The sequence below is a fragment of the Chiloscyllium punctatum genome, chromosome 2, assembly GCF_047496795.1.
Source record: "Chiloscyllium punctatum isolate Juve2018m chromosome 2, sChiPun1.3, whole genome shotgun sequence".
In the NCBI taxonomy this organism is placed as follows: domain Eukaryota; kingdom Metazoa; phylum Chordata; class Chondrichthyes; order Orectolobiformes; family Hemiscylliidae; genus Chiloscyllium; species Chiloscyllium punctatum.
The window spans coordinates 85,977,729-85,992,826 of NC_092740.1; the positions used below are offsets into that span (position 1 = coordinate 85,977,729).

At 40.6% G+C, this 15,098-nt stretch overlaps 1 protein-coding gene across 4 annotated transcripts in view; it reads left to right on the plus strand.

Moving 5' to 3' along the window:
• pcsk5b (proprotein convertase subtilisin/kexin type 5b) overlaps positions 1-15,098 on the plus strand; it is a 375,643-nt gene that overhangs the window by 110,970 nt on the left and 249,575 nt on the right. The gene's annotated exons all lie outside the window — the stretch shown is intronic.

A 15,098-nucleotide genomic window follows, 5' to 3' on the forward strand; every position in this document is an offset into this window, starting at 1 on the left:
TAACAATGCATGAACATTTATATAATATTAATCGTGATACAGTAAAGTATCTGTCATGCAAACACTCTTGCTGAAATTGTAGACTTTAGCAAAGTTGCCATCAATGAGATTAAATAATCTGTCAACAATAAACTGGTCAAATCTGTGAATGGAGAAAATGCAAAGGAAATTGTTCAATAAAGAATTCAATGTAAAAGAAGAACCAGTCTGTAATCATAAAGAGCAAGGATTCTACTCGCTAAAGTGGCAACCATGGCCAACTAAAGGAGAAAGAGAGCATAAGGGGAAAAAATACAAGATTTTTAAAAAGAAAACTATTGTAAATGGGAGAGATACAATGAGTAACAAATGGTTAGAAAGCAGACAAGAATGGAATATGAAAAGAAACATATGAGACCTCAATCATCTCAACCTTTTACAACTATATTAAGATAAAGAAGATAATTAGAATCATTGTGGCCACTTGAACACCAATCGTCATGAGATTATCAATGAAAATCAGAAAATGGCAGATGAAGTAAGTTAATTAGTGCATTGTTTAAGTAGGGAAGAGATTACAACACCAGATATCACTCAAACTATTATTGAATTGGAAAATTATGAGCATTGATATTTAAGAATACAATGACTGAACACCTGTTAAAAATGTCCAGCTGATCTGAGTGCTGGCATGGATTTGTAAAGGATAGCTCATGCCTAACACATCTGAATTTTTAAAAGAAATGACAGAAGTAGTGACTATGAAGAAGGCATTTGTGAAAAGTTTCACCTCCAATTGAGACTATGCAACTAAATTCAAATTATTAATATAGCCAGAAAATTGACTGAGATATAGGTGATAGATCCTAATTTCAATTCCTGGGTCAGGAAAAGAGTTTGGAAAAATTCCTGGCTTTGCGAACCCAGGCATTAAAAATAGCTGTCCACACTTCACATGATTGGTCTAGGTGTGGTTGGGCTGGAAGGTTAATTGGGCTAGGTGACCCAGGAAGAATCTTTGAAAATTCCTCAGGACCTGTGCTGGTTGAAAAGCCTCCTTAGGGACCCAGGCTCTGTAAACAAACTTTAAAAATAAAGATTAACACAGAAAACATCCCTCCAGCTCTCCCCTCCCTATTTTCTCGATGCCAGAATATGACCCTACAGTTACCCCAATGGTCCTTCATGATCTGTGCCACTCTTCCCATTTACTCATCCAACCTGGCCATTCCTATATTAAAGCTTCCTATTTTCTGCTTGATTCTTTATAGCCCCTACACTAACTCAATGCCAACTCACCCCTAATCACATCTTTGACCTTGCTTCTTCTTGCCAATTTATCTGTTATGTGGCGTCTAAATGATTAGATTAGATTCCCTACAGTGTGGAAACAGGCTCTTCAGTCCAACCAGTCTGCACCAACCCTCTGAAGAGTAACCCATGCAGACCCATTTCACTCTGACTAATGCACTGAACATTATGGACAATTTAGCATGGCCAATTCACCTGACCTGCACACCTTTGGACTGTGGGAGGAAACCAGAGTACCCAGAGGAAACCCACACAGACACTGGGAGAATGTGCAAACTCAACACAGTCACCCGAATCTGGGACCCTGGTGCACTGAGCCACCATGCCACCATCGCATGAAACAGCTACTAGTCTATTGGTTTTGTCACTACTAAAGGTGGGGGGGGGGGGGGTGGAGAAATCAAATTTGTGTTCAGTTATTTATATAAACAAACATTTCATTTAGAGTTCATATTTCAGTCAAACATTTCCCTCAAGTAATTAAAAATCTTGTGAATAAACATTTATGTTCAATAAGCAAATGGAATTATTTATCAGTGGCATCCTGTTGTGAAAATGATAGCTTGAGAGATCGGTCATGTAGCACAAATCTTGTATTGGTTCAGTGTAGGCAAGCACTGGCAAATACCTGAGCAATGCTTTAAACTTTTTTTTGCCAACTTTGCAAATCCCAATGAATTTATGCAAGTAGAGGTACAATCAAACCTTTTCACAATGCAGAAAGGTACCTTGCCTATCACACATGGTCCCTCACCTCCATGAAAAGTCTTCCAGGAAGAGATCGAGGGGGCTACCTTATCAACGCAAAAAGTGAGAAGGTTACACTGTGCCCATCCTACAAGCCCCTGTGCCAACTTAATATCTGCATAAATTCATTGGGATTTGCAAAGTTGCCAAAAAAAAGTTTAAAGCATTGCTCAGGTATTTGCCAGTGCTTGCCTACACTTAATATCCTTTTCCTGTTCACTGACCATGCAAATACATTGAGTAGAAGTAGAGTTTCAATAATATTCACCAATCTCAACACTATCCTGGATAATACAGCCTGCTTGATTGTTACCCCATTTAGTACCTTCAACATTTACTGTTCCTGTCACCAACACATAGCAGTATGTAAGATGTCCAAAGAAAGAATTTAAATAAAGGCCCATAAGTACGCATGTATACTGAAGAAATTATATAGGTTTGTTATTTAAATTTCAGTATTTTAGATTTCACTGTTTTGAGAAAAATGTTGTTGTCCTTAATTATTTCTTCAAGGGATGTGGGTGTTGCTGCCAAGGCGAGCATTTATTGCCCATCCCTACTTGATCCTTGACAATATGGTGGTTATGAGTTGCATTTTGAATGGCAATATATTCCCAAGTTGAGATGTGTTGTGGCTTGGAAGAGATCTTGCAGGTGGTAGTTGTGGTCTGTTATATCTGCTCCTGTTGTCCTTTTTAGGTGGATGTGGTTGCAAGTTTAGAAGATGTTGTCCAAGGATTCTCAGTATTTATATATCTGGTCAAGTTCAGTTTCTGTTCAATGATATTGGGGCCTACTGTGAGGGTGAGAAGACCACAAGAAATAGGAATATGATAGGTTGTTCTGCGCCTTGAGCATGCTCTAGCATTCAGTAGGCTCATAGGTGATCTGGCACTCTTCACATTCACTCTTCCAGCAGCACAATGGCACAGTGGTTACCAATGCTGCCTTACAGCAACAAGGACCAGGGTTTGCTCCCAGCCTTGGGTGACTGTTTGTTTGTGTAGCATTTGCACATTCTGTTTGTGCCTACACAGGTTTCTCCTGCAGTCCAAAGATGTGTAGATAAGCATGGTCAATCTACCTAACTTAAAATTGCCCCACAATGTCCAGGGACGTGCAAGGTAGGTGGGTTAGCCATGGTAAAAGTGCCTTGCAGGGTCACAGGGATGAGGTGGGTCTGGATGGAGCGCTCTTCAGGATGGCCTCTCTCTGCATTGTAGGGATTCTACTTTACTGCAACCTCCCTATAACTCTGGATTTTCCTACTGATGAAATTGAACATCCAGGGGCACTGGTTAGACTTTCTTCTTCTGATGCTCATGTCCAGCACTTGTGTGGCATGAATGCTACTTTGAGACTTAATAGCCCAAGCCTGAATGTTGTCAAGACCTCACTGCATATGGACACAGACCATTTTAGAACTTGAAGTGGTGAACAGTAATGATCGTTATCTCATCATCTGTGAACATTCCCACTCTCTTTATGATGGAGAAAAGGTAGTTGAAGATGTTTTGGTTTATAACATTACCCTGAGGAACTCCTGCAGAAATGCTGTGGAGCTGAGAAGACTAATCTCCAACAAACACATCAATTTTAATTTATGCCAACTAGTGAAAAGATTTACCCTAATTGCCATGCACTCTAGTTTTGCTAGGGCTCCTTGATGCCACCCTCTGTTAAATACCACTTTAGATCAGGACTTGCTCTTTCCTTAGCTGGAGTTGAGCTGCTTTTTTCCATGTTTGGACCAGGGCTATTCATGATGTCAGGAGCTGAGTGGTCCTGATAGAACCCAAACTGAGTGTCAATGGATAGGTTATGCCTTTGAAAGTGCTCCTTCCATCACTTTACTGTGATGGAAGGAGCCTGCTTGTTTGGACTGGATGTCCCTGGGATTTTCCTACATGGTCAAGTAGATGCTAGTATTGTAACAGTAATGGAACAGCTTGGTTAGGGGAGCAATAAATTATGGAGCACAAATTTTCTTTCCTATTTCCTGTGTTATTGGGGCCCACAGCCTTTGCAGTATCCAGTATCTTCTCTTCTTTCTTGATATTATGCAGAGTGCATCAAATTATTGAGAACTTGTGAGCATAGGTGTAGTTAATAAGTTTACAGATGACACCAAAATTGGAGGTGTAGTGGACAGCGAAGAAGGTGGGCGGCACAGTGGCACAGTGGTTAGCACTGCTGCCTCACAGCGCTAGAGACCCGGGTTCAATTCCCACCTCAGGCGACTGACTGTGTGGAGTTTGCACGTTCTCCCCGTGTCTGCGTGGGTTTCCTCCGGGTGCTCCGGTTTCCTCCCACAGTTCAAAGATGTGCGGGTCAGGTGCATTGGCCATGCTAAATTGCCCATAGTGTTAGGTAAGGGGTAGATGTAGGGGTATGGGTGGGTTGCGCTTTGGCGGGGCGGTGTGGACTTGTTGGGCCGAAGGGCCTGTTTCCACACTGTAAGTAATCTAATCTAATCTAATCTAATCTAAAAAGGTTACCTCCGAGTACAATGGGCTCTTGATCAGATGACTCAATTGGCTGAAGAGTGGCCCATGGAGTTTAATTTAGATAAATGTGAAGTGTTGCAGCTTCGAGTGAATCAGAGCAGGACTGATACATTTAATGGGAAAGTCAAGAACAAAGAGACCTTGAAGTGCAGGTTCATAGCTCCTTGAAGTGGAGTCGCAGGTAGATAGGATAGTGAAGCAGGCATTTGGTATGCTTTCCTTTATTGTTCAGAGCATTGTGTATAGGAGTTGGAAGGTCAAGTTGTGGCTGTACAGGACATTGGTTAGGCCACTTTTGGAATATTGCATGCAATTCTTGTGTCCCTCCTATCGGAAGGATGTTGTGAAACTTGAAAGGGTTCAGAAAAGATTTAACAAGGATGTTTCAGAGTTGGAGGGTTTGAGTTATATGGCAAGGCTAAGTAAGCTGGGGCTGTTTTCCTTGGAATGTTGGAGGCTGAGGGGTGACCATTATGGAGGTTTATAAAATCGAGGGGCATGTATATGGTCAATAGACAAAGTCTTTTCCCTGGGGTGGGGGAGGCCAGAACTAGAGGGCATAGATTTAGGATGAGAGAGGAAAAATATAAAAGAGACCTAAGGGTACATGCATGGAATGAACTGCCAGAGGAAGTGGTGGAGGCTGATACAATTACAACATTTTAAAGGCATCTGGATGAGTATATAAATAGAAAGGGTTTAGAGGAATATGGGCTAAGTGCTGGCAAATAACTCTAGATTAGGTTGCGATATCTAGTCGGCATGGATCAGTTGGACCAAAGAGTCTGTGTGATTTTTGAGAAGATTTATACCTCGGGTTGAGGTTCAGGTTGTAAGTTTGGTGGTGAGCTGGAAAGTTTGTTTTCAGACGTTTTGTAACGTCATCAGTGAGCCACCAGCAAAGCACTGGTGTTATGTCCCACTTTCTGTTTGCGGCTTGGTTCCATAAGGGAAGTGATATCATTTCCAGCTCTTTCCTCTCCGAGGGTGTTGATGAGGTCCAAATTGATGTGTTTATTGATGGATATCCAGTTAGAATGCCAGGCCTCTAGGAGCTCCTGTGTGTGTCTCTGTTTAGCTTGTCCTATGGTGAATGTGCTGTCCCAGTCAAAGTTGTGTCCTTCCTAGTCTGTATGTAAGGATACTAGTGATAGTGGGTCATTTCTTTTGGTGGCTAGTTGGCGTTCATGTATCCTGGTGGCTAGGTTTTTGCCTGCTTGTCCAATGTAGTGTTTGTTACAGACCTTGCATGGCACTTTGTAAATGTCATTTGCTTTGCTGGTTGTTTGTATAGGGTTCTTTTAGGTTCAATAGCCGCTGTTTGACTTTTTGGTAAGTTTGGGGGCTACCATGATGCCAAGGGGTAGGAGTAGCCTGAAAGTCATTTCAGAGATGCCTTTGATGTAAGGTAATGTGGCTAGAGTTTCTGGGCGTGTTGTGTCTGCTTGTTTGGATTTGTTGTTGAGAAGTCGACAGATGGTGTTTTCTTCCTAAATATGCTGTACAGGTATTTTTCTTCAGCTGCTCGTAGTTCCCAGGTGCTGCAGTGTGTTGTGGCTTGTCGAAATAATGTCCTGATGTGGCTCTGTTTTGTGGGTGTTGGATTGATTGCTTCTGTAGTTAGGTATTGGGGGGAGGGGGGGAAGAAATGTTTTTTTTCTGGAGATGCTGGTTTGAAGTTCTCCATTAACTGTTCGTTCTACTTTGACATCTCAGAATGGGAGTCTATTGTCATTCTTCTCTTTTGTGAATTTTATGCCAATAAGGCTATTGTAGATGGTGTTGTAGGTTTCCTCTAATTTTATTCTGTTTGTCATCCATGTCACGTACCCAAAGTTTGGGTTGGATAGTTGGAAGGGCTGTTTGTTAGAGTCTCTGCATTACTGCCTCTGCTAGGAACCCTGGTATTGGTGATCCCATGGGTGTTGTGTTGATTTATTTGTAGGTCTTGTTATTGAATGTGAAATGGGTGGTGAGGCACAGGTCTACCTGCTTGAGGACGTTGTCTTTGCTGAAGACATTGATGCTGTCTGGTGTGTGTCCCCTTAGTTCCTCTATTAGTGCAGTCAGTGTTTCTTTGGCCCGTTTAATGTTGTGTCAAAGGGAGAACATGTTTTCATCCTCGTCTATCTTGGTGTCTTTGGTGTTCAGGAATTCTTGGATGGAGTGAATGGAGTAGCATGAGTTTTCCATTTGGTATTTCAGTTTCTGGTGGATTTCCTTGGCTAGTCTGTATGTCGGTGTTCCAGGTAGAGACTAGTCTGTGTACTTTAGGTAGTTCATTGAAGTGGTGTCTGTTGGATCCATCCGGTTTCTATTTTCTTGAAGTCTGTCTTCTAGTCCTAGACTCCCCTCAACCCAGGGAACTCACTACTGGCAGAAACTGACACTTACCTACAGGTGACCCCATAACTAGAAATCCATATCACTTTGAAAAGGCTTCAGAAATCAGGGCAATTAAACAAGCCAGACTTCCCAAAAATGGAACTGGATGATTAAACACACCCAGCTTCTACAAACTACCTAAAGTACACAAACCAGAGGCCTCCCTCAGACCCATAGTCTCACTACCTGGAACACCGACATACAGACTAGCCAAGGAACTCCACTGAAATACCGAGTGGAAGACTCCTGCCAGTCCATTCACTCCATCCAAGAATTCTTAGATACCATCAAAGACACCAAAATAGATGAGGACAAATGATGTTCTCCTTTTGTAACAGCCCTGTTCACATCAATTAACATTAAACTGGCCAAAGAAACACTGACTTCGCTACTAGAGGAACCAAGGGGGGACACACCAGACAGCACCAACTTCATCAGTAAAGACAATGTTCTCAAGCAAGTAGACCTGTGCCTCACCAACCATTTCACATTCAATAACAAGACCTACAAACAAATCAACACAACACCCATGGGATCACCAATACCAGGGTTCCTAGCAGAGGCAGTAATGCAGAGACTCTAACAAACAGCTCTTCCAACTATCCAACCCAAACTTTGGGTACACGACATGGATGACACCTTCATGATTACAAAACAGAAAATTAGAGGAACCTACAACACCATCTATAATAGCCTTACTGGCATAAGATTCACAAAAGAGAAGAATGACAACAGGCTCCCATTCTGGGATGTCAAAGTAGAACGAGCAGTTAATGGAGAACTGTCAAACCAGCATCTACAGAAAAACAACGTGCACACATCAAGTACTTAACTACAGAAGCAATTAATCCAATACCCACAAAACAGAGCTGCAACAGGACATTATTTCAACAAGACACAACATACTGCAGCACCTGGGAACTAGGAGCAGCTGAAGAAAAATACCTGTACAGCATATTTAGGAAGAAAACAGTCTGTCGACTTCTCAGCAACAAACGCAAACAAGCAGACACAACACGCCCAGAAACTCTAGCCACATTACCTTATGTCAAAGACATCTCTGAAATGACTTTCAGACTACTCCTACCCCTTGGCATCATGGTAGCCCCCAAACCTACCAAACAGTTAAACAGCGGCTATTGAACCTAAAAGAACCCTATACAAACAACCAGCAAAACAAATGTCATTTACAAAATGCCGTGCAAGGTCTGGAACAAACACTACATCGGACAAACAAGCAAAAGCCTAGCCACCAGGATATATGAACGCCAACTAGCCACCAAAAGGCATGTCACACCACCACTAGTATCCTTACGTACAAACTAGGAAGGACACACCTTTGACTAGGGCAGCACATCCATCATAGGACAAGCTAAACACAGGCACACACAGGAGGTCCTATGCATCAATTTAGACCCCATCTATCACCGTCTGAGAGAAAAGAACTGGAAATGATATCACCCACCTTAAGAAACCAAGACACACAAACAGAAAGTGGGACATAACACCAGCGCTTCGCTGGAGGCTCACTGATCTTATCTAGTATGGTGATGAAACATCTGAAAACAAACTTTCCAGCTCTGCGAGCAAACATACAACCCAAAGGGTCTGTTTCTGTGCTGTACATCTCTATGACTGGCATCTCTGATGCTGGCAACTTCAGGAGGATGCGAAGATGAATCAGCCACTCACTCTTTGGCAGAAGATAGAGGCTTCAGCCCTGTCTTTTGTCATGAGGCTCCCCTGTCATTGAAGATTGGGATATCTGTGGAACCATCTCCTTCTGTGAGTTGTTTAATTGTCTACCACCATTCACGACTATGGCAGGATTGCATAACTTAGTCTCGTCTGTTGATTATTTCAACTATTTGAAAGTTTAAATGATAAGTGAAGGTCATTAAGTGTTTTCAATTTCTTGGTTTGCTTTGTGAATATTTCTTTTTTTCGCATGACATAACGTGAAACCTACCAGAGAACAGATTATATCAGATCTGGTAACATTGCATGCGACAGAATTGATTAATTATATTATAATAAGGGATCACCACATGCCAAGTAATCATTAACATTCGAGAATTTCACATTCCATTACAGGTTGATAAACTTGGATGGGAAATCAGTGTCTTAACCATCAATTGATACCATGACAAAGGGGTGAAGACAGAGTTAGCAAAAGTGAACTGGAAGAGTAAATTTAAACAAAGACATTAAAGAGCAATGGCTGACATAAGGGAATATTTCTTAACTTCCAACAAAGGTATATTAAAATTGAGGAAGTAACACTGTACAAGAAGGTTGAATCATTTATGAATAGCTGAGGAAGTTAATTGTGCCATTAAATCAAAAGAAAAAGTGTCCAATGCTATGAAGATTAGTGGTGGGTCAAAGGATTAGAACAATATTATAAAATAACAGAAGATATTTAGAGAGAAAATAGATTTAATAAATAAGCAAGAAATATGAAACCTGGGTGAGGCCATCAAGTATATAATAAGGAAAAGAGTAGCTAAGGTGGATTTTTGTTCTGTAAAGGATTTGCCTTGGTTCCAAGTCAATCTCCAAAATATCAAACCGATTTTTGGAGCCTTTCTTTGTGTTAGACACCAAAATCTCAATAATTGTATACAATCGGGGGAGAGGAAGGTGAAACAATAATTATCACTAGAGGGGAAGAAGATTCAGGCAAACTAATGGGATTGAAAGTTAATCAGACCCTAATCATAAGAGCCTGCATTGTAAGGTCTTAATAGAAGTCAAAACATTCGTTGTAATCTTCCAAAATTCCCTAAATTATGGGAAGGTCCTAACAGATTGGAACACCACAAATGTAACTTTCTGCACAAAAAGGAGGGAAATGGAAAGCAGGAAAGATTTGGCCAGTTAACCCAATATCGGTCATTGAAGAAAATGTTGCAATTTGCTGTTAAGGAAGTAGCAGCAGGACATTTAGAAATCACTGTACAATCTAGCTTGGTTTTACGAAAGTAAAATCGAAATGAGAAAATTGTTAGAAATGTGAATGAAGGCAAGCTCAGGCATGGTGTATTTGGATTTCTAAAAGTATTCTGTAATGTGCTCTATAAATGTTTACTGCACAAGATCAGGGTCAGCATGTTTACGAGGATGGAGTTTCCCTTTCCTCCACCAGCAGTGTCAGTAGCTAATGTTATCCAAGGAGTGTTTTATTGTAGAGATGGGTCTCCTTAATTGACTCAAGAGGAAGTCCCAGCCCAGAAAGCACATAGCCAATTTGAACAGCCAGTAGCTGTCTGGTCCCAGTGTGGTTAAAAACTGCAGTGGACAGGACTGGGACTGCAATCCATGAAAACAGTCTCTAGAGTCTGCACCCCAGGAGTCCGGGGCCAGATACCTGTGGGAGCTGTGAGGTTGTGGGAATGTGCCCACATGTATGCTTGTACAGAAATGGTGGTGAAAGGTGTGTAGGGAGCATCCATTGGAGTAGGATAGCGTGAATCTGCTTGAGGGTGCCACCAGGTCTTGCAGCTTTTAAGTCATAAATGACCTTCCTTCCAAATGCAGTACTACATCTTTTTCTGTGCTGAACTTCAGGTGCCATTTACTTGCTATTTCGCAAGTCTATTAATGATCTTTCTAACTTGTTGCAGTCCCCCCAAGATTAACTAATTCGTCATCCCAAAATCTGGTTCAAATCTACAAATTGGGAATTTGTTTTGACTCCGAAGTCACGTGGTGAACTACAGTGGTCCCTGTGCTGATCCTTGCAAAATATCACATCTACCTTCTGCAAATCTGAATAACTACCTCTCCATTTTTTGCTTTGAAGTTAATGAGTAATCTATTCTGATGCTAGTGCCTTGAGTATCCAGTCTCTAATCTGATTCATACGCCCATTGTGGGGTGACTAAACAAAAGCCTTTTGAAAATTCAGAAAATTGCACGTGCTGCAATAACATTTTTTCCCCTGGTATCTTCTCAAAAACTTCAGTACGATTGGTCAAGCAGAATTTAAAAAAAAATGTTTTAAAATCATTTTTAAAAAATGATTCTTCGGTGCTATTTTGTGTCCTCTTGCATGTCACCTTTATTTTAAACAAATTATTAAATATATACCTCTGCTGATTCTCTTCCCTTGAGGCATTTAAAATGCATAAATGTAGTCCAGCATATCAGCTTTTTATCCCTTTTGAGTTTGTTTATTCAATATACCTCCTCATTTTCTGGAAACACTTATCTCCTCATTCAGTGTCATGTTGACCTGCTCTCTATCCCTGGTAAATAACCGAAGCACAGTAATAATCTAATATTTCTACTACCACCTCACTTTGTGATATTCCTATGATATTTTCTCTTATCGTATCTGTTGCTCAATCGTTCAATTCCCATCCCAGCCTTCCTTTTGTTATTGGTGCATTCTTACTTCGTTCTATGTTTTTTAACAAGTTAATTTCATAGATTGTCTTTGTTTCCAATTGCTTTGATCACTTTCTTAATCTGTTTGTTTTGTCATGAGCTCTTCTGCCATGTACTTAATGTATCCTTCTTTCTGAAACTCAATTATTTCATTGTGTCCTTATTTGTCCATAGAATCTCATTAGTACTTATTTCTTTCTGTTTAACAGAATATATTTTTCCTGCACTCAGTTAAATGCCATATTAAATGTTTTCCATTATAGTTCCACACCATCGTTTGTTAGTATTTTTGTTAGTATAGTCCCAAGTTCTATTTGCAGCCATTCAAAATCAGCTTTTCTCCCATCTATTAAAATGGTTTGACCACACTTATTCATTATTACAATCTTAAAGGCCATTATTTTAGGTTCTCTATTGATTGCCTAGATGTTCTCCAATCTTTATTTCTCTTGCATGGTCTGGCTCATTTCCCATAACTATGTCTAATAATATTGTTATCCCCTCACCTTATGCTTCTAAGCATAGCTTAGCCACGAACTGTGGAGTATGCCAAGGATCAGTGCTGGGGCTTCAGCTATGTACAATCCACATTAATAACTTTGACAAAGAGAAAGAGAGTACTATTGCTAAGTTTGCTGATAATGCAAAACTGGGTGGAAATATAAACTGTAAGGAGGACACAAAAGCTGCAAAGAGACATGGACAAGTTTAAGTCAGTGGGGAACAGCATAGCATTGTCAATGACACCATCACTTTGGAGAGTAGCCTAAAAAGGCAGTAATTGACTGGGTTGGGATTTGTCCTGTATTTTGTGGACAGGACATCTGGGCAAGTTTCCACATTTGTCAGGTAGATGTCAGTGTTGTAACTGTAGTAGAAACGCTAGGCTCTTGGCGTAGTTAGAATATAACTCTTCAGTATTGTTGTCAGACTGTCAGGGCTCATAGACTTTGCAGTATCCAATACTTGCAGCCATTTCTTCATATAATGTGGGGTGAATTGAATTGGTTGAAGACTGGCACTTGTAATGCTGGGGACCTCTGGCAGAGATAGAGATTGGGCTGATCTGAGTAAAGATGGATACAAATACTTCAAATTTGACATTTACATGTACTGGGCTCCCCTATCATTTAAGTTATGGATATTGTGAAGCCGTCTTCTCCTCCTGTTAGTTGCTTAATTGTCTAGCATCATTTATACTAGGGTATGGTAGGAATGTCGAGCTTCTATCTGATCTGTATGTTGAGAGATCATTTAGCCATGACTATTGTATGCATCTGCTATTTGGCATTTTATGTTGTAGTTAAGCCAAGTTGGCAGCTCATGTTTAGGTATAACTAGTGTTCCTGATATGCTTTTAGTCATCTTTGTTTGAATCAGAATCGAACTCCTGGTTTGAAAGTAATTGTGGAATGGTGGTTGCACTTGGCAATGATATTACAAATTGTAGTTTAATGCAATTGTACTGCTATGGATGGCCCATAGCATCTGTTGCTATGTTTTGAGTTGCTAGATTTGCTCATAATCTGACACGTTTAGCATAGTGGGAGTGCCAAACAAGATGGATGATGTGTTCAGCGTGAAGGTAGGACTTCATTTCCACAGTGGCTAACTGAGCACTGTTGACTGCCTGCCATAGACAGATATCTCTGTGACAGGTACACTGATGAAGACAAGCTCAGTAAAAAATTTTTCTTGGTGTTTTCACCACCTGCTAGAGGCCTGATCTAATAGCTGTGTCCTTTTTAAGGCAATCTTGATCAGTAATGGTGCACCTGACATTTGAATTGTCCTTATCCAGCGTGCACCCTGTGTTTTTGCTAGCCCAGTGCTGCTTCTAATAGATGTGCAACATTGAAGATTACTTATTTGCTAACTGAAGGAGGGTGGTAGATGTTAATCTTCAGGTGATTTCCTTGCCTATGAGACTTAATAGGGTACAAATTTATGATAAGCTATCCCAAACTAGCTCCCTTCTGACTCTATACAATTGTGTTACTACCTCTTGTGAATCTGATCAGTTGGTGAGACATGACAACCTCTGGGATATTGGTGGTGTTGCCTGTAATGCATGATTCTACTTGTATGACTGTCTCAAACTGTTGTTTGACTCTGTGTGCAAGCTCTCCCAATTCTGGCAGAAGCCCTTGGATACTAATAAGAACTCTGTGCATCATCATTTCAGGTGCATAGGCTCAGGACAGAATTCATTTGTTTCTTCAGCTCTTGTAGCAGTTTGATACAATGCTGCATTTGTTGCTGTGTGCCATTTTGGATCACACAAGGAAGGGGTTGCATTCCCTCTTCCCACCACTGAACTGTGCTCCCCCACCAACTTTGATTCTGGTTTCAATATTGTGCATATGCACATTTTACTCATGATGCAATGATGTAGTGTCTGGAACCATGCGCATATGTGTTTCCGAGTAAGATTCACACAAAGTTGCCTGAGAGTTGTTTTAGCAGATACTGCTTTCATATAAGGGAGTCAGTTGCTAGACCATTTGAGGGTGGTTAAAAGTTGTCACATTCCTGTCAATTTGGAATCGCATTTAGGCCCGGTCAGGCAAAAAATGCCAGATTTCTTTCCCTAAAGAGCATTAATAAACCAGATGGGTTTTTATGGATTAATGCTAGATGTTACTGGGCTCCAATTTCATCATCTGCCATGATATGATTCAAACCAGTATCCCTCGAAGATTAACCAGGATGTTTCATTGTTTGCTGTGCTGCTATTTGCCTTCTCATCTATAGGAAATGGGGTTTTGCACACTAAAGTATTTTATGACCTTCATCACTTCAATTAGTTCACCAATCAACTTTCTAATTTTGATGGAGCAAAAATTGAAATGATCCAATGGGTCAGTGGCACGATGGATAACACATCTGACTACATATCAGAAGATTGTAGGTTTGAATTTCTTTTAGGTCCTGTTGTGGCACAGTGGTAGTTTCTTACCTCTGGGCTGAGAGGTCCAGGTTCAAGTTCCACCTGCTCCAGAGGTGTGTGATAACCTCTATGAACAGGTTGATTAGAAAAATAGGTATACCCTTCTTGGCAATGTCATGTCCAAACTGAACTTAAAATTTAGATTGGGTCAGTGCCACTTTGTCCCGTTTATGTAAAGCTCACCATTTCAGGGCAGCTGGTTACTTGGAATTCAACTTGCAACTCAGTGTTTGTGTTCTTTCAGCCTGAGTGCTATCTGTTATGGAGAAACACTATGATGTAGGCCATCTGCCTAATTACTAGGATGTGAAAGTTGTAATAGCTCAGACCTTTGTTGTGTCAACAGCTGAATTCTATTTCAAAATTGTGGCCTGGAATTTTTTTGTTTTAAACTAAAAGGCCCCTGATACATTCTGCATCTTGCATGCCAGGTTGACAGGATTAGAAACAGTATCCACAGATGTCAAGTGTACTGCTATTGCCAATACTCTCTCTTTTGTGCTTTGTTATTAAACAAATCTTCAGTGTTACTCAACTACAGGTGCATAGTCCATTCCAGCTTCGAACATGCAGAAAATACAACAAAGTGGTGTTGGAAGCCTCAGGGAATTTGCTTTCTGAATTCTATGCCAGTGTACTCCTTATTTACAGCTGATTTCAAATAACTGTGGTTTATATTAGTAACTAAGTGATAAGTGCTATGTAGTTGTGGTTTAAGGTTAACAGCTAGGCCCATTGTTTCTCTGTTTTCTTAAAGCCAAGCTTGACAGTGACTTTGTGGAACAGCCTGAACATAAACTATTAGTCGTATAACTATCATAACTGTT